This window comes from Podarcis pityusensis (genome assembly GCF_964106645.2).
Source record: "Podarcis pityusensis genome assembly, chromosome: 6".
NCBI lineage: Eukaryota > Metazoa > Chordata > Lepidosauria > Squamata > Lacertidae > Podarcis > Podarcis pityusensis.
Window position 1 is genome coordinate 37,452,475 of NC_138030.1, and position 20,101 is coordinate 37,472,575.

Here is a 20,101-nt window from a genome sequence, read left to right on the forward strand (position 1 = left end):
CTGGTTTGAGGAATTTCCTTTTAATTGTGGTTAATATTTATATTCCACCCAACTCTTTTTAGATACTCCTTGGGCACTTTCTGGGAAGAACGGAGCTCTGACATTAGGATTACTAGAGAGTAATTATATACAAATTATTATGCTATCCATAGTCATGTACGTGCTTATCTCTGGTTCTCAAATCTTGCTTCACTAAAAGGTGGATCAAAAGTCAAAGTGTTGCTTTGATTAAACCCATAATTAATCCTCGCTAGAAATCAGTTCCAAGGGCAACCTTGTAAGACCCTAAGTAGCCTGTTTGTGATGCCTTATAGCAAAAAACAAAACAAAAAAACCAAAGTGTCATGGAGATAACGCATATGTGAAACACTACCTTTGTTAAAATGATGAAAATCCACAGGGCATAAAGGGTACTGCTGATTTTAGAAAGGACTAAAACAGAAAGTGAGTGATTTTTAAAAAAGTATTATATATATATGAGATTTTTTAAAACCTGAAAACACGTAGGCATATTACTCTTCAACACAAATCAAAATATCAATTTATCATTTTGAACAGGCAAATATTTTCTCTTCAAGTTTTATTTTTGTCTGTATGCTTGTAATAATTCAAGGCAAATTCTCTCTCTCTGTGTGTGGATTCTAATGGCAAAAATGTACCTTCAATAGAGTTGCAAATGCATGATTATGAATATTCATATGAATATTCTTTGCCCGGCTGTGCGGCATGAAGGCTGCTCCTTGCAAGTCCCTTTCCACCTGGCCTAGGGAGCGGGACACACACAACAGTCCTACTGAAGAGGCTTCTCATAAGGCCAGAGGAACATCCCTCTGCTGTGGGGCATAAAGGCCGGTTACTTGCAAGGCCCTTTACACCTGGCCTAGGGGGCGAGGCCCACACTCACCCAGCCCTACTGAAGAGGCTCCTCATGAGGCTGGAGGAACATCGCCCAGCTATTGCTTTATTGCTTTAATATGCTGTAAACCACCTTGAGATTTTTATTTTTATTAAAAATATAAAGCGGTATAGAAATTTAAAAATAAATAAATTAATGCTTAAAATTTCCTCACAGTGTAAGGCACAGTGAAGTGTGTTGTGGTGACTGACTTGAGTATGGTAGCTTAATTGTTTGTGGATTGTAATCTATGACAAGGGTGATAGATTACATTATTTTCAGGATACTTCTATTCTCAAACATTATGCCATCCACTCATGAGTGTCTAGAAGTAAAGTCTTCAAAGGTACAAAGCACTTGAGTTTAGATGATACCAAATCATCAGTGGCAGGGGAGGTTGCTGAGGGAAGAAGATCACTTCTAAAAGCAGATTGTCAGTGATTTTTACCTTTCCAGAATACAAATGGTAAATATGTGAAACACAGAGACAAATCAATTTCTTCTTTTCAAATGAAATTTCAAGCATTTTAAAACCACCCATTGATTACAATTAGGGCCAGATGTTGCTTTATGGACTCAAAGACATCACTACATAAATATTGCTTCATGGTGTGAGGTGACATTGCAGTTAATGTCAGATCATTCAGATGAGTACTGAGCTATATGCCCTAACCTGAAACACATTACTCAGAAGTTATCCCCACTGATTTCACTGTAGTAAGTTTAATATGGTGGTCTATGTCAAATACATTGTGGAAATGTTATCTCTATGAATGCACACATATAGGAACACACACATATACCTGCAACTGAGAATTGTGTCTATGCAATCAGGACTCAGTATACCTGCTTTGCCACTGGTCAGGAGCAGCTTCCCTCTGCAAACCAGATTTAATGTGTGTGGAACTGTACTCCATTGAGATTCACCGTAGAATCAAATACACCACAGACTATAGTTCCTTTTCCCTACCTAGATGGGTGAGAACCAGCTTGACTTTAGAGTAGGCAAATTTGGCTTTCAGGGATCCGATGTACATACTGGGCATCTGTGTCCAAGTCCTGTGTAGCTCTAGCCTAATTCTATTTAGCAGTTGAGAACTTTGACTATTTAATTTTGAGCTTTTATATCGTTGGGGCAGGCAGGGGCGGGGTCCTGCAGAGGTACTGCCTTTGAGGGATGTTCAGGATTGGTAATACTGCTTAGTTGTCACAAATATATGTGAGGCTGGACTGCTGCAATGTGACAATGGGTTCAATAAAACAGTGCCAACATCTTCACATTAAATTGAAAGTGGGCGTCTGCAACGACAGAATTCTTGCTGAGGTCTGGGTTTCTAAGGAATATCACAAAGCTGCAGCCTTCTGAGTTTTTTCAAAATTGCTCTAAAATTAAGACTAGGAAGGAAGTGTGGGAAAAGAATACAGGCCTATACATTTTTGGAACTGAGCACTAAATCTTTCAGGGCAAATAATGGATGCTGACAGTGCAAAGGCATTATTTGGTGCTTTTTTGAAATTTGCCTGTCCTTGTTTTCCCACTCTGTGTCTCAGGGAGTTGAAAGCTATGAAAAGGCAATTACATTTGCTGAATGATTAGCGGGAGATGTGACATTTGTGTATGTCGAAAATGTTTAACTGCATTAACCTTTGCAAAATTTACACTGACACCTTAAAAATTATACATCTTGTGCGCCACTTGAAAAATCTGAAATGCCCTCCAATGTAAAGCTTATTTACATTTGCTTTTTTACAAAATAAATGGCCCTCATATTTGAAGAGAGTTTTGCCAGAAAGTTGAGAGTGCTGAAGCAAGGAAAGTCAAGTGTATGAAGGTGCTTGGTTGCCTCCCAATTGGAAAAGTGAAGTTGAAAAGCAAACAAAACCCTCACAGAATGCAAATTGCAAGAAGAAGACAGGTTCAAATACAAAATGCATAAGGTATTTAAGTCTCAAGGAAGCAGCTTGCAAACTTTTACAGACCTTTACTTTAAAAAATAATAATACACAGGATGTCAGTAGATTTTCAAAATGTTTTCCCCAAATATATTCAAAGTGCAAACAGGCAATTAAAATACTCTATGCCACTCTTCTTTTCATTGCCACTTCTCCCAGCATGCTCAGTTTCTGCTGGGACTGCTCACCTAACCAGGTTTCTTTCTTCTCTAAAGAGTCTTCCTCACTGGCGTCAGTGTGAATGCTCAGCTGATTCAACTCCATGCCTCTTGTGCTTCACTCCACTGAAATCTGATTTGTTATGAGACAGACTCCGGTGGAATGAAGGACAACAGAATCCATGGAACTTTCTTTGTGTACCTTGGTGACTGGGGCAAGCAAACATGTCATGAGAAAAAAAGTCAGTAGCAGACACAGGCTGAGTGAAAATTAACACTGGAAACAACATCATAGGCAGTATTTGTACAGCTCTCCCCCCTCAATCTGACACTCCCTAGATGTTTTAGATGGAAACTCCCATCAGCTTGGCCAATGATCATGGATGATGCACATTTCTGCCCAAGGCTTCTGAAGGGCAGCAAGTTGCGGAAGATTTGTATCAGGCCCCCTTATTGTTTACTTAATATACTTTATGCTTGGATACTCCCCCCCCCATTTCAAACTATTCCTCCAGTACATCATCTTTTTGTTTAGCACACAGGGACATTGAAGAGGATTTGTTTTTCTCTGTATCCTCATCCTCTTTAGGTTTATCCTTTTGTCATGAACTCTATCAGCAGGCAAGAAATTCTGAAGCACTTAAAGGATTATCCGTATGCTATCTTTGCAGCAGAGATCATTACAATATCTCTGGGAAAGCTTGCGGTTATTATTCATTTGTTGGACTTGTCGTCTAGTTTTGAGGATCAGATGCTTCACATCTGTGCATTTGTCCTCACATTTATAATAATTCAGAAATACCGACTTTTGAAATGGATGAACATCTGTAGGCAAATAGTTAGATAACACTTAGTATAAACAAGCCCCCAGCAAAACCTAATGGTTATTTCTAATCTTGCCTGGAATCTTTTCTCTCTTAGGGTAAATTCAGGTGGCTGATGTTTTCACACTACTGTATCTCATTTTCAGTCACAATAGGTAGGGGTCCACATGGACATCAGTTGCCTAAAGGGTCTAGCATGTAATGGATCCTGTTACTTCTGTATTTTCAACAAGCTACCAAAATGCCGCACAAGAATTCAGTGTATAATGTAATAGACATGTGACACAATGTAAGAGAAAAGGCAGGCCACAGTCTTATGCAAACAGAGTGATATGGACAGAAGTATTGGGATAGTTATGGACTGAAAGCAACACCTACTTTATTGTTTTCACAATCTGCTATTGTGGTAGATAATTTGTCACACCTGGGACAGGGGTTGGTTTTGTTTTGTGGATGTGCCTGAGGAACCCACTGTAGATAAAACTGCTGTTTTATTACACCCTGTGGAAATACAGAAGAAAATGTGGGTATGACCCCAAAGATCTTACAGGGAAAAGTAATCAAGGGAAGAAAATTCATGAACAAGGGAACATTCAAAGTTTTTGCAGACATAGAAGGGTAATTCATACAGTGAAGTTTAAAATGGCGCTATTCAAATGAATTTCAAAGAGAGCAAATCATCATTTTCATCCTTTGTGGGAAGACAAGCTTGCTTTATTTCACAGCTTGTTGACTTAATTGTGGAAACTTTTATTTAACATTCACTCTCGGATGTTGAATAGCAGCTTCCATTTAAAGGTGCATCTTTATTGATTTTCCAAATAATACAAATAAAAGAATAGAAAAGCACAAGAAAGGGTGGGACCAAAAAAGTGCATGAAAAAATGAGTTAAAATAAATGTCAGGAAAATCACCAGGAGAAAAGAAATATTTCCACTTTACATAGGAGGAAAGAAAACCTTACATCTAAGAATACCTTACCTAACATTTTATAATTCCCAATCACTGATTTAACAGTCCAGTCCAGTCTTCTATATTTATTTGTTTAATTTCATGATAGAACATTTGATTGTAAAAAACAACCCTCAAAGTGATTTTCTTAGAGGTGAGCCTCACTGAATTTAATGGGACTTGATCCTACGTAAGTGTACATAGGATTGCCGTCCAATTTACATCCACAATCTAGCTGTGAAGTGAAAAAGTGATGCTCCTACCATTTCACAGAGGTCAAGCTGAGAAGCAGAGAAAACAACCTCAAATGTACTATAGAGCATTCATTCCAGAGCAGAGGACAGATTTCATTTTTCCTAAATCTCAAGGAAATTGCATCAACACCATCTTTCTTTCACAGCCTATGCACGTTTACTTCCAAGTATATGTGTATAGGATTGGGTTCTTTTTAAATGTTTCCAAATAATGTTCCTTATAGTGTCTAATAAATGGGTCCAAGATCTATGAAGCCAATTTAAGCCCTATACTGACAGAGTTCCTTCTTAAATTTTTAAATCATTAAGAAATAAATGCTTGGCATTTACTTAGAAATACATCCCTAGCGAGGCATAATTCTGAGTATAGGTGGATAGGATTGAGTTGCAAAAATGTTTAGAAAAGTAGCTTTGGTAGAAACAGATTGTGTTGTGAATATTCCCCTGCAGAGATAATGAGATCTTGTGATAGCAAAGATTCTAAATCCTGAGTTACTAAACCACAGAAGTGCTGATACAGGTCTTCAAAATGCTTGAAGGCTTTTCTTTTAATGTACAGACCTGCTTTTGCAAGTCCTTTCCCTTGGGTATGTTAAGACTTGTTTGGAGGTTTTTGGGAACTTCATAAGAACAAAAGGAACCTGTCCGCTGAAATTCCTCCCTGCAAACCTGACTTCTTTGTAATGCATTTTCATTAGGCATGTTTCTACCAGTCTTGGGTGAGATCAGCCCCAAAACTCTCAGCTTGCTTCCCAAAGCGTTAACCCTTTCCAAGGCCAACCTTTAGGGTACATTAAACTTGAATAGAATGAAAACCAAGCCGAGGACATTAATAATGCTCCCAGCTAATAACTACCTAATAAGCAAACTGAGGGTTCCCAAAGTGATAATGGCTACAAGAATATGATGGGTGTTGTGGCGATGTGATAAAGCACATTCCACAGAAGGAGCTGACATCCAAAATTCCTTTTTGCAGGATCATTAAACAAGTGTACTAAACCATACCTGTTTGATAGACCTTAATCAGAGCTGTTTTAGACAATCTTGCATTAGTTTCCAAGAGAGTTTTGAAAAGAGATGGTAAAGAACTATTAATATATACATTTGCATCCAAATTTCAAATCAAATTCTATCGGAAAGGTCTGAGTGAACTTAAAAACTGTACTCTGAATGATCTTCAATGTTTCCTGGGCACATTAATGCAAGCTATATCCTAATTTATTAGGCAGAGCTACCATATGCTCAAAGAAAGGAAGACAGCTTTCTTCCCAAAAGCTGTCTTCTGTGCTCAGAGAGGACAATATTTCATGTGCTGAACTTTCAGTTGTTTCCATGTATCTGAAATCAGTGCTACAGATATATAGTCTCCTGATGAGAGGCCTCTCCAGTGTCATCCCCTAAAATAAGCCCCACAAGGTTGTCCATTTCCTTGTAGAAAGGAATGCATGGAGGGGTGAAGCCGTGTTTGCTACCTGACCCCAATCTCTAACTGTTATGTGTTCAAGGCACCATTCGCACAAGAGCATATGCTCCTATCAGAGATGTTTGACATTGGTGGACTCTCCTTCACTGGAGGATTTTAAGCCATCTGTCTTGGATGCTTTAGTTGAGATTCCTGCATTGCACTGGGTCGGACTAGAAGACCCGTGGGCTCCCTTCCAACTCTACGGTTCTATGATTCATATACCCAAACATGTGTAGGCATTCTACTTGTAAACTCTACGCTCCATTTTTGCAGCTGATGCATAATGCATAGAAAATGAACATATGCTTAGGTGTATGTGTGTCTAGAAAACCAATGCATGTTTAGGTTCCTATGAACATGGGCATCTTGGGAATATCAGAGGTGGGCTAGCAGTCCACAACCTCAACCTACAACCTGCAATCTCAACCTCCCTCCATTCATTTATATAATGGAATGAATGTTTGAAAGGGTCCATGCATTATACATCAAGCGAAGTCATTGGAATACCAAGCTTTTTCATTTGAAAATCTTTCTGCCTTTTTTATGTTGAGGTGCTTGCTGCACAAATTGGACTGCCTTCCTTGGAGATTTCTAACAGAGGTTGAATGGCCACCTGCCATGTACTATTTAGTTGAGATTTCTGCACCCCAGGGGGTTGGACTAGATGACCCTCAGGGGTCCTTTCCAACTCTACAACTCGATGATTCTCTGATTCTAACCTGATTCATGTGGCTGGCTTTGAAGAGCCCAGAGTGGTTATTCAAACCATTCTTGAATGAACTGGCTGGGTTTAGGCAGCTTTCTGAAAGATCAATTCCCCAAAACTTCAAAGCTGTTTTGAGGAGGTCTTTCTCCTTTCCTTTTCATTATATGATGCTGTGGGAATAGCATATGAGCACTTGCGGGGAAGAGAGCATGGGGTGGGGGTGAGAATCTCCCCATACAGATCAAGACATTCTGCCAGTTATTTTTTCTGCTTACATTCCAACATCAATGAAAACAGCAATTTATCCCTGTTTAAATTCAAGGTACTTTATAATCCTAGACAAATAAATATAGATTTAAAACCTTGGGTCTTTTTAAGGAGAGAATATTAACAAGACTGGTGATCAGTTGATATTGCTGTGGTTCATATTGCTTTGACTTTCTCACAGCCATTATCTCTTCACAGAATCTTGGGCACTTTAGGGGGGAAAAAAATCCCTGCCTCCCGCCACCATCTTTACAGTAAAGGTTTTGTGAGTGTACCCAAAATGAAAATTAAGGAGAAAATGGACACATGCACAGATGCTTGACACAGTACACTGCCTTCAATGAAATTTGGAATTTGGCTGTTGGGGTACATCTAGATGAGCACAATAAAGGAATGTGTATATACAAATAAATAAGCATGTTCTTCTCTGCTAATTAAAATGGGACTGCAAGGATTCCTAAAGGTAAAATGCAACAGTTTTGACATTCTGCATTCCATATTCTTTTTCTTCCTGCACCTCATTTCCTGTTATACTTTCTGCAGCTTCAACATGTTTACTTGAAAATACATCTCTCCTTTTTAGCAGGGCTTACTTCCAATTAAGTATATACAGGCTTTGAGACATAGTGTATCCTTTCCAGTCCTGGCTCTGCAGTAACATAACTCCCTATTCTGTCCTTTCCTTAACTATCAGCAAATGTTTATATTAAAGGATAACAGCAGCAACAACAAACAAATATAATCATACTGTATAGTAACTCACCTGTATTTTGATCAGTTTTGAATAGTTCCAGGCCTGGGGCATCTCGGCTTTTACTTTAAGCCATTACAAAAACAAACAAACAAACAAACAAACAAAAAAATCTGAATCAAGCGAAAGAAAAAGGAAGAGAATATATAATATAAATTACCCTTTGCTTTAAAAAAAAGTTGCTCTAAAAAAAGTAAAATAAAAATAGAAGAGAATAGATTTCAATCAAGGTTATATTGTTCATACAGATAGGCAGGGGAAATGGAAGAGAAATCAATTGAGCACTGAAAAAGAAAAGAAAAAGAAAGCAATAAACTCATGTTAAAAGTATTTTAAAAACAATACAACAAGCAGCACAGATATAGGACTAAATGTCTGCCCGTTCAAGGTGGTGTCCATCAGTGTGAGTCTTTATTTGTCTTATGCATCAGGAGGGTTCCAGTTACCTAAATAACTTAACCAATAGGGAATGGAATCTCTCTACCTGGTTCCACCCACCCAGAACCTCACCCTCCAGGGATAAGTGCACCTTTGCATATCTGTTAGCAAACCTCACTTTTCCCCTGCACTCCATACCTTTGTTAAGTAAAGCCAAACCCGCAGAAAAGTGGCTCTTGAAGGGGATCCTTTTGAGAGCCTGCAAATGCAAGCTGACTGTCTCCAGTGAAGCAGGGGGTCTTTTTTCAGTCTGAGATTTTGCTATTAGAGAGGAAATTGCGGTGTTAGTGAGGATTTCTCTCACATTTATCTGCAGCACGTTTACTCCTTCTTTTGTGACAGGATTTCTTGGACCCATGAACACAAAGTTGGTGCCTTTCAGATGCTGTAGGACTATTATTATTTTTATTTATCACATTTATATACCACCTTCTTTTCCAAGGAGCTCAAGGTGGTATACGTGGTCTCTCCCCCCCTCCATTTTTATACTCACAACAATGCTGTGAGGTAGCTTAGACTGAGGCAGTGACTGGCACCCAGTCACCCAGTGAGCTTCTTGGCCATGTGGTAAATTGAACCCTAGTGTCTCAGGTCCTAGTCTGACATTCTTAACCACTGCACCACAATGGAGTACAATTCTGACCATTCTTGACCAACCATTGGTCATGGTGGCTGAGGCCTATGGGATTTGGAGTTCAGGAGCATCTCAAGGCCACATGTTGGCTCTGCTGGTTTACATTACTATCATATAAACCTACAAAGGAGTCTAAATATAACAATTACATGAAGACAAAATAAGACAAGTGATTTATACTACTTAACTTACAGAGCAGTGCTTGAATAACAGTGGCAGAGTGGGCTCAGCCACTCTACCTTTATCATGGCTCCCTTCGCTGTTGTTTTTAGAAGGATAATGGGCGGGGGCATGATTTAGCTAAAACTGGAAGGAATCATTGGTTAGCCTTGTGCATTAAGGGTCCCTATACTTCCCCCGCCCCCCAAACCTATACTGTTGTAGAGAGACATTGGGAGCAGGGAACCCCTCAATTGTAATGAATCGCAAGCTTATGTCTAGTCCTTTCCTCACACTAGTTCCCAGCTTTCTGACATAGGAATGTAATGGGTGGGCCTCATTGAAATCAAAGGGGTTTAACTCTGAAAAGACACATATTGGATTGGACTGTAGACATTTTTGTCCTGCTAATCCCACATTCCAGAACTGAGTACGAAATTGTTTTCTTGGCCAAATTCATAGAGTTCCATAGAAATAACTGTTACGTTGAATTAGAGATTAACAGAAGCAGAAATTTCAGCAATTCTCATGGTCATCTGAGGTCAGGAATGGAAATCATGCAAGTGAATACGAGCAGTAGTTGCTTTCATAGTTAGTTTTTTTTTTAGTCTGCAAACATTATGGAAATAATTGCATTTTTCCCTGTATTAGTTTTGACATTTCCATCCCATAGAAATGCATTGAAATTGATTATGTAATTAAAGGCATTATTAAGTATGTAAGCTTTGGCCATAGTGCATAGCGAGACAAAACAATGTAGGCTTAGCTGAAGCTGAACTGTGGTGGAATGGAAACAGTGCTGATTGCAATGAAATGCCTTCTTACATCCTAAATTGCAATAAACCCAAAATATATGTTAATCTACCTATTGGCTTGGGTTGGACTTCTCAACCATCTAGCTCAAGATAAAGGTCAAATATTAGATGTTCAGTCTATACTTATTAGTATTACAACAGCCTACACAGATGGAATACAGGGGACGTAGATAGCAAAGCCATCCTGCTAAAAACTGAACCGCAAGCTCACTGAAGCTGTGAAGAATTAAATTACCCAGGTGTCATTAAATTATTATTGCACAGTATACGATATTTGCTTATAGAAGGATGTCAATCAAGAAACATTTTCACCAATCCATCTCTCCCAAGCACATTTCACAGTTCACCTTTGGGGAAAATATGCTTGTGTGGTTCTGAAGCTTTATTTATTTTGACCTCTACATCACAGTAAGTGAAATCAAGTTATTTACTTTGGCTGCTGGTTTGCAGGATCACACACAATATAGGAAAGCTCAGGGCCACAACATCTCTTGGAATTGTCCACTGTAAATCCAGACAACAAACAGCTGGAGAGTAATTGTATGAAGGCTTTTCATCCCCCAACCCCGGCCTTGAATTTATTCATGACAGGTGAAAAACTGTCTTCTGAAGGAGCTGCCTATTCAGGAGTGAGGAAGTATCTGGTTCCATTCCATTGCAATTGTAATCTTACTTCTAGCAAAAGAATATATATGTTACTCGGGTGGTTGCCGCAGGTTTTCAGTGCCACACAATTATTAAAATATAACTGTGACACTTTGCTACTTCCCTACAGCAAGGAATGTATCACATTCATACAAGAAAAAGAATCCTACCCAAAAGGATCAAGCTCTGAAATCTACATTTAGCCACAGACTGCCCATTTTCATTGTACTATATGTTGATTTATATGCATGTTGCATTTTTGCTGTTGATTCTAGACAGAATAATGCTATTTATTAGGAATGTGCTCTGTGGGTTTGTGTCATCCTAAAGCAGTTTCTAGAAACATACACAAAGTGGGGTGGATGTGGCTTGAACATAGATTCACTGTGTTTCAAGCCACAGTGCACAGAATATGTGTTTAATTTAAGGTTGAACAAAACATCCACATTTTGGATTGCTAAAAATACATTTCCAAGGATTGGTTCAAATTAGCTGATTTTTCTAAAAGGGTGAAATTTGCCAAAAGTATTGCAGAAACTCAAAACTGCCCCCCAATGTTCTGCATTCTATAGATTATAACTTGTGACATGTGTGTGCTAAATTAATTTGCCTGGGTCACATAAAAGCAAATTGCCTCAAAAACTTGTGAATTACATATCCCTGAAAAGTGCTGTGAATAATCTAATCCCACCACTGGAAGCTAAATAGCAAGTTGAAGCTTGCATCTTTTATACCACCTGCCTCTGTGCATGACGTGGACTTATTTCAACACAGCCCTCTGGGTTAGTAAAAGCATACTGGTGGTGGTGACACATCATATGATCAGTCTATAGCTCACCAATGCTGATAGAAAGGCCAATTGTGGAAGAATCTACCAGGTTGCCTGAAAGGCCCCAAGAGACATGCAGTTGGAAAATTTGAAACATCGCTCTCCATTCTGCTGACTGCCAAGTCCGGTTGTTAGGGGTTGCAAACAGAGCTTGTGATTCATCGAATTCTAGCCATTTGCTTTAAGAGCAGCAATTAGAGGTTCCCTTTGATTAGCATCCTTGTTCAATAATCGTAGGCGAGGTGGGATTTTTTGGTTCTCATCTGCATAGAATCAACCACAAGCCAATTTTCTGAGGTTTGCGCCTCATAAAAAAACAGAGCAACTGAACAGCAATATAGATTTCATTCAGAAAGCCAGTGCCGGCTGCTTTAATTGTTAAACGAAATGTACCAGGCAGTCCCCAAACACCTCCAGGGTAATAGAGCCTATAGAGCTAGTAGTTGTGGTGACTGTGTTAAGGGTCTCAGAAGGGATTCTCCGAAGGAAGGAAGATAAATAATTTTCAAGTGAAACAATTAAGGATGGGTTGTAATATAATTGTAGAACAATATCCTAGGGCCCTAAAGGTGCTTGGATTTTACTTCTTCATTAATTAAAGATAAGCCAGGATGGTCATGTTTAATTATTTAAAGATTCTTACCAACATTTCTGGTCCTCATACACAGAGGAAGATTTTAGCTTATATTTACTATGAGTTCCCCCTCTCTCTCCCCCTCCCATACACACAGATAGAGATGCACTACCATGAAGAGAAGACTCCCTGGAAAAGACCCTGATGTTGGGAAAGATGGAGGGCACAAGGAGAAGGGGACGACAGTGGACGAGATGGTTAGACAGTGTTCTCGAAGCTATCAGCATGAGTTTGACCAAACTGCAGGAGGCAGTGGAAGACAGGAGTGCCTGGCGTGCTCCGGTCCATGGGGTCACGAAGAGTCGGACATGACTAAATTACTAAACAACAACAACAACCATGAAGCTACAACTGAATTTAAAAGTAGATCTCCTTACATGCAGAGTGAAATGATAATAATGCAATGCAAAAGATCCACATTGCATGGAGGAAACACACACACACAGAGGCAGAAAGGGGGTTATAATCGTAGGCTCCAATAATTAGAGTCTAATTGATTTAGTTTGGTGGGAAGTTTGTACACAGCTCAATTTGAGACAGAGCTTTGTTGGTAGCTTAGCCCTGGAACTTCTTCCTAATGTCAATTTGCAAGAAGAAGGGCCTGTTCCGATACATTTGTTGGCCTCCTTACCAACATTTGACCTGAACCGAGACTGATAAATACTGCTAAGTCTGACAATATATGTTGGCATGTTTAACTTATCCCACCACTTCTGAAGGAAGAACTGCCTAACCAGAGGTGCCAACTTGAACAAAACATTGGGGGTGGGGGGGGGAGGTAAGCCCTGACCTGAATAATTGATCATATTATGTTGTACGTGCACACCATTTAAATGATAACGCCCATCAACTGAGGGGACATTATTTATTATTTTATTTTAGGGGGGAGCAAAAACCCCTTGGCCCCTAGGAGTTGGCTCCTATGCGCCTAACTGAAATTCTAACTGAAGAAAAGGGTGACAACTCGTTTCTCTGTGTTTCCACTGCTAAGAGAGGCCTGTATGAAATGACATGGGTGAGAGTGACTGCATCAGCACAGTGGAACATTTTGCCCCATGAAGCCCAGATGGCCTATTAACTGGCTGCCTTTTGCTGCCTGGGGTGTGTCTCTCTGTGTGTATAATTCCAGCAGGTTTTTGCTGTGATTATGTTTCCTCTTTGACTTTTGTTTTATTTTTAAGGCATATTTAATACAATAAAATAAATAAATTCAAAAGATGCATGATTTCAGGTTTCTCAAATGGGATTTTAAGGACATGATTATAAAAACACTGCTGCATCCTTTTTTTACCCACCCATGCTGTCTATCTCCTAGAAAATATAGTCGAATCACAGAAATCCTCAGGCATACCTAGAAATTCAGATGCCACATTGCTTAGATGCCATGCAGCAGCCACCTGAGAGATTGCAACTACTCTCAGAGCTATAATCATGTAATCATTTAGACTATTACTTTCAAGATTTCCCCCAAAGTTGGCAGTTTTTTTTCTTGTTGCCAACAAAATCGTGTTCCATCCTGTAATTAGCAACAAATGAAATAATCTAACATTCAATCTCACCATTTAAAAAATTAAACACAAGGATAGAACCCTACAGACCAAGGAACTGTAAACTTCCCAACCAAACAGCACACGACTCAACAGGATTATGCGGTGTTGACTTTACTATTTTAGAAACTTCTAAGCCTAATATCAAACCTTGCCGCTTGTATATATGGAAGGACGTGATTTACTTTCAGATCTTACCCCTCCCATCCACAGTTCCTGTGATTCACCCACTTAAAATTTTGCACAGTGGCCCAGATCCAGAAATCTTAATCTTCATGAGGAAATGGGTTCCTACAAGCTATTTGGTATGCCAGGTGTGCAAAAGGTATGGTCTTGTGTGGGGAGTGAGGAGCCTAGATTGCCAAGCAGTGAGACAAGGCATGTCAGAATCTAACACCTTACCCCATCACCATTCTCATTCTTTCAATTTTAAATCCTGTTTCTGCTTTTGGGCTTTGCATAGGCAGTGAGAACAGGATGCTGGACTTTTAGGCCCTGGCCTGATCCAGCAGACCTCTTAAATTCTTTTCTTTTCTTTTTTGCATGTCCAGTATGCGGTAGATTCCAGTGGGGGTGGGGAAGCTGGAGTGCTCATTCCCAGCTACTGAATATGTCAGAGTCCCTCAGAATAGCTTTTATTGAATGAGGGAATAGCAATTACCTGAGTACCTTTTAAATTGGAGAAAGCAGTACAACAATCCAGACACTAATCTGAGAGTTCCCTTCCCTGCCATAGATATTCCATGACACTCACAGAGCAGTTGATTGCTAATGCTTGAATATTTACCACACAAAATTATTATGTGTTATTAGGGCAATGCCTTTCTCAGGCCAGTCAAACTATCACCAAACAGTGTGCAAATGTTTCTGTTCTCTTGAGCAGGCTAGATGACAAACCAAGCTGGTTCTCTGGATCTTTGGCCCATGCTAGACCCTAAATTGATAACTAGCAGAAGGCCTCTAAAAATCTGAGAAAGTGGAAAGGGTGGTATCACTGTTGGATTGGAAGCAGGGGCTCCAGAAACCTCAGTTCATTTCCAACCCTTGTTGGAGCAAGTTGCTCACTGTCAATGATCCTTGATGCTGCCACAGCTCACCTGCTTTGGAACCAGAACTGGATGCACAGCAATAACGTGACAGAAGGAGGCTCTTTTTGTGTAGCCATTCCATAACTATCATGACATCCCTTCCAAGACAAGGCCAAAAGCCAGGCTGTGTTTCTTCTGGCCTGTGCTCCTGGGCAAAATCAAAGTGTAAGATTATGGCATCCACAATGGCCACTGTACGCTTGTGTGAGAAAACGGGAGGTTCCAGTTTTCCTGGGGCAGTTGAGGGGTATGTCATGATCTATAACTGCACAGGCACCTGAACAACAAATATCTGCATCTCAGTTACAAATCTGCAAACTAAGTAACCTGCATTGTCATCTCTTATGAGAAAATCATTGTGAAAGAGCTGTGGAATATGAAGTAATCTAGAAGGCCTGGGAAAGGACAGAATCGATTAGCGTTTGAATATCTTTAGGATAAAAAAGACGCTTGCTAGATGAATCATCCACCCTAACAACTGAAATAGCCTTGAGGTGAACACAGAAGGACAGAATAATTCCTATGTTTCTTCCAAGGCCTAAAAATAAAGCTTTAGTCTGCAGGCCTTGCCCTGCCCATGTGGCACTGTGATGGATGTGGGACTCTGTAATGGTGACATAAGGTGATTATTCAGCTGTTAGGAAACGAAGTCTAACTGTATTCTGGCTATTGCTTCTTTGAAATCCTGCACATTTCATCATGGGAAACAACAGGTTCCTTGAGAACCTATTGTCTCCCATGATGAAATGTGCAGGATTTCATCAGCATAACACACCTTTCTCCACTACTGAGAAACTAGCACTTTCCAAGGCACACTTTTCAAACTACAATGCTGATAAGTGGGAATTTGGTACCTTTTGCAAAAGTGTGTTCTGGATGACAATGCCACTAGACTGTGGGAGAGGAAAGAAGCATCCCTTTGTGTGGAGGACATCTTGTAATAATAATAATAACAACAATAATTTATTACTTATATTCCGCCCATCTGGCCAGGCCTCCCCAGCCACTCCTGGCGGCTTCCAACAGAATATTAAAACACAATAAAACATTTGTACTGAGAATAAGCCAAATGATTTATTTACTGTATATCATGTTTAATCCCTGAGTTGAGATAGTTAGGAATCTAAATTAGGTAAAATGTATAATACAAGAAACAAGGAATGTTGGAAATGTAAAGAAAAGGAGGGAAATTTCTATCACAGGTGGCGAAATTGTAGTAAGTTAAAAGCTTATTGGGAAATGATATATAATGAATTAAAGAAAATGTACAAAAGTACCTTTGTTTAAAAAACCCAGAAGCATTTTGTTGGGTATAGTAGATGAAGAGATTCCAAAGAGAGACCAAAAACTGTTTATGTATGCAACAACGGCAGCAAGAACTCTTTTAGCCCCAAAATGGAAGCAACAAGAAAAACCAGTGATATAAGAGTGGCAGATGAAAATGATGGATTATGCAGAACTGGTGAAACTGACCGGGAAAATCCGAAACAAGTGTGATCAAGCTGTCCAAAAAGAGTAAATTTGTACATTACCTGAAGGACAATTGTAAGCAATTAACAACACTAGCAGGGTTGCTGTAAGAAGACCTGTAATGTTAATGATTGTTACCTTTTTATATTTATTTTTAAAATTGTGATAATTGGAAGGAGTGAAACATAAATTGGAAGATGCACAAATGCTATGATGTAAAAATGAATTATGAAAACCATGAGGTGGGAGGGAGGGAAGTCGATAAGCTCCTATGAGCAAATATGTAAAGAGTACAACAAGGATGTATTTAAATCTTATAAAATAGAAATTTAATAAAAAATATTATAAAAAAGGAATGACATAGTAAAAATGAGGACATCATGGTGTTAGAGGGCAAATGACTGAAGGAAAATGTAGCTGTTCTGTTGCCATCACTCCAAAACAGGGAAAATTGGGCAGATAATGATAGAATTGGGCAGATAATGATATAATCATAGAATTGTAGAGTTGGAAGGGATCCTGAGGGTCAACTAAAGCACCCAAGACAGATGACCATCCAACCTCTGCTTAAAAACCTCCAAGGGAGGAGAGTCCACAATCTCCCGCAGGAGCTTGTTCCACTGTGGAACAGCTCTTGCCATCAGAAAGTTACTCCTGATGTTTAGTCAGAATCTCCTTTCTTGTAATTTGAAGCCATTGGTTTGGGTCCCAACTTGCTCCATCTTCCATGTGACAGCCCTTTAGATATCATATCTCCTCTCAGTCTCCTTCCCCCCCCCCCACTCCCTCAACTGTTCCTCATAAGCATGGCTAGGCAAACTAAGGCCTGGGGGCCAGATCTGGCCCAATCGCCTTCTCAATCTGGCCTGCGGATGGTCCAGGAATCAGTGTGTTTTTACATGAGTAGAATGTGCCCTTTTATTTAAAATGCATCTCTGGGTTATTTGTGGGGCATAGGATTTCGTTCATTTTCCCCCAAAGAATATAGTCCAGCCCCCCTAAAGGTCTGAGGGACAGTGGACCAGCCCCCTGCTGAAAAAGTTTGCTGACCCCTGCTCATAAGGCTTGTTTTCCAGACCCTTTCTTAGAGGTGGAGCTCATCATTAGCAGTGGCAGTAGCGCAGCTTTCTTTCAGAGCAAGATTTTGCTGCTGCTGCTGCTGTGTGTGTTGGCAGCCTGACCACCATTCTGCAATGCCCTGGAATTAGTGTCACTCTGGGATATTTAGGATGACTTACACACATTGTGCAGAATATTCAGAGAAAATTCTGCGAACTGGCCTTCTTTTTCTAAGAAATCTTTCTCTGCAGACTGGTTTCAGGTTAGTTGTAGATTGCATGGCAAAACTTGTTCTGTGTGACTAGTTGGGGCAGCTCTGCGTATTTGTATGCACATCCAATGGAAATAAGTGTTGTGTGGAATGATACCGTTCACATCTGAATGTCAATCCAATTTCACATTCTGCCCCAGGTCAACTATGTGCGGTTTGAGGAGAATGAGGGAGCATTGGCTTGTTTGCCTCAGCAATAGAGACATTTTCTTTCCCTTGGTACTTTCCCCCTTGAAAACTCTTTTGCACCCTTTAAAGAAGGGGTGTAAAAAGTTGCCATATGGGGTGGTGATGGAATATCATATCAGGCTAATGCTAATCACAGCAAACACACAGAGAGAGGGTGGGGAAAGAGCGCATTTATAGCTGACACATACAAAAGCACTGATAGTAACTGATTTTGAAAAAGTAACAGTAACTTGCAGCAGACCTCACTGGCCAGGTTTGTTTGGTTCTCCTTTCAATGCCTTTAATATCTTGCCAGCAGATTCAACATGTAAAACCCATCTCTATGCATCACACATAGTAATTGAATCATAGTAGAATACACCTCCTTATCACCCAAGGCACTCAAGAAATTACAAAGTTTGCTTGTCTTGTAAACCACTAGAATTTGCCCCATAGCAAAATAACAAACTAATGCAGAGCAAGTTTTCCCTCAGATTAATCATGATAAACATTTTAAGCATTGAGAAGAGAAAGCTTAGTGAAATTAGCTATCTCTAAATTTATGGCATGTGAAGTTCCTAGCCACGTAGAAATCTGCTTAGATGTTATTTTTGGAATATTAACATGATTTTGGACTATTTAGGTGGAGTGGTGGGATAGCAATCTTTTAAATACATAAATGCATTTGCCCTCATTGTGAGCGGATTTGACGAAAAACAATGAGAATTAAACAAACTGTTTGCTTTTTGGACAAACCATAATCTGAAAGTGCTTGGTTGGTTTCTGCAAAAATCATAACCTTAAAGAAATACGAGTGTAATACCAGTTGTGCAACATTGCGTATATTTCAGCCATCCTTTGCCATCTTTACAATATATGCAAAAACTTGCACAACAAATGTTTATTATGTATAAAGGTAAAACAAAAGTATCTTGCACTGAGGCAGCAATGCTATTTATTATTATTTCTTTGCTACTTTGACTAAAAGAATACTAAAAAATTAAGCTGTTTTCCACCACAGGTGCCTGATGTCCCTAGCTAGTGCAGGGAGGATGAAAAAAATGAACACAGGAGATTGGCATTGGGTTGAATTAGTCAACCCATTGGGCATGCATCCAGCAGCAGGCAGCCCACATGCTGCCTGATAGGAACCCAATGGGGTTGACCCTGTCCTGAGGAGTCACCCCGAACATGAACCGGGTGCCATGACCCAGCATAGGCTGCCATTGGGAGAGGTGTAACAGTGAATCCCCATGACTAAGTATCCAGCCAAATGCCTTATCCACCAAAGTTGTGACAGTTGCTATGAGATAGGTCAGGTCAGGCATGGCCAACCTTCAAGAGATTGAGATCTACTCTCCCCAAATCAAAGTTGTTGAAGCTTTTGGGAGGGTTGGGGTTGGGGGGGGATTCCACGATCTACCATGGACACCCCATGATCTACCAGTGGATCGCGATCTGCCTGTTGGACATCCCTGAGATAGGTGAAAACCTGCAAGCTTGCAGGAGAAAATTCATCCGTAGTCCCAAATACAGTGACTGAGTAAACCACTTCAAGGTTCATGGGCCCATTCCCCCACTGAGTGGGCTCCAAACACACTGGGTGGGTGGGTGGAAAATCCTGCGACAGTCAGCAAATATGGCATGGGTGCTCCTGCCCCTGCCCCAATTGGCCTTGCAGGTCAGGCCCGCAAAGAAACGAGGGTCTGGCATGGCCAGAGGTGGGTAGCACCAGGTGAGCTTCCCTTCTCCAGTTGTGCCAGAAGATGGCAGTCCCCCAGGATCAGTCACATCCATGCCACATGGCAAATGCTGCTCCCGCGGAGCCCCAGCTGAGTGGATATTCTAGGACCCTAAGTGGCATTATATTCAAGCCCCCTGCCATCACATCACTTCCTGCTTGGAATATTTACTCTTTCTTCATTCTGCATAAAACCTGATACCAGCAGTTCACTCACTTGATTTCCTGTCCTTTCATCCATGCAAATCTTTCTGTATATTTGCGCCCTATAATATGTTCTGCTGCGGCTTTACACTTGGCTGTCTACCTGCAATTTGGAACACAACTGTGAATAAACCAAGCCCTTTCCTTTCTGAGGGCATGAAGACACATGCTGACT

At 40.2% G+C, this 20,101-nt stretch overlaps 1 long non-coding RNA gene across 1 annotated transcript; it reads right to left on the reverse strand.

The window, feature by feature from the left end:
* Positions 1–563: 563 nt before the first annotated feature.
* LOC308479341 lies at positions 564–8,631 on the reverse strand. Its single transcript, XR_013987619.1, has 2 exons — positions 8,233–8,631; positions 564–1,861 (listed from the first exon to the last, which is right to left on the reverse strand). It is a non-coding gene; the product is annotated as an uncharacterized lncRNA (long non-coding RNA).
* Between the last annotated feature and the right edge of the window lie 11,470 nt (positions 8,632–20,101).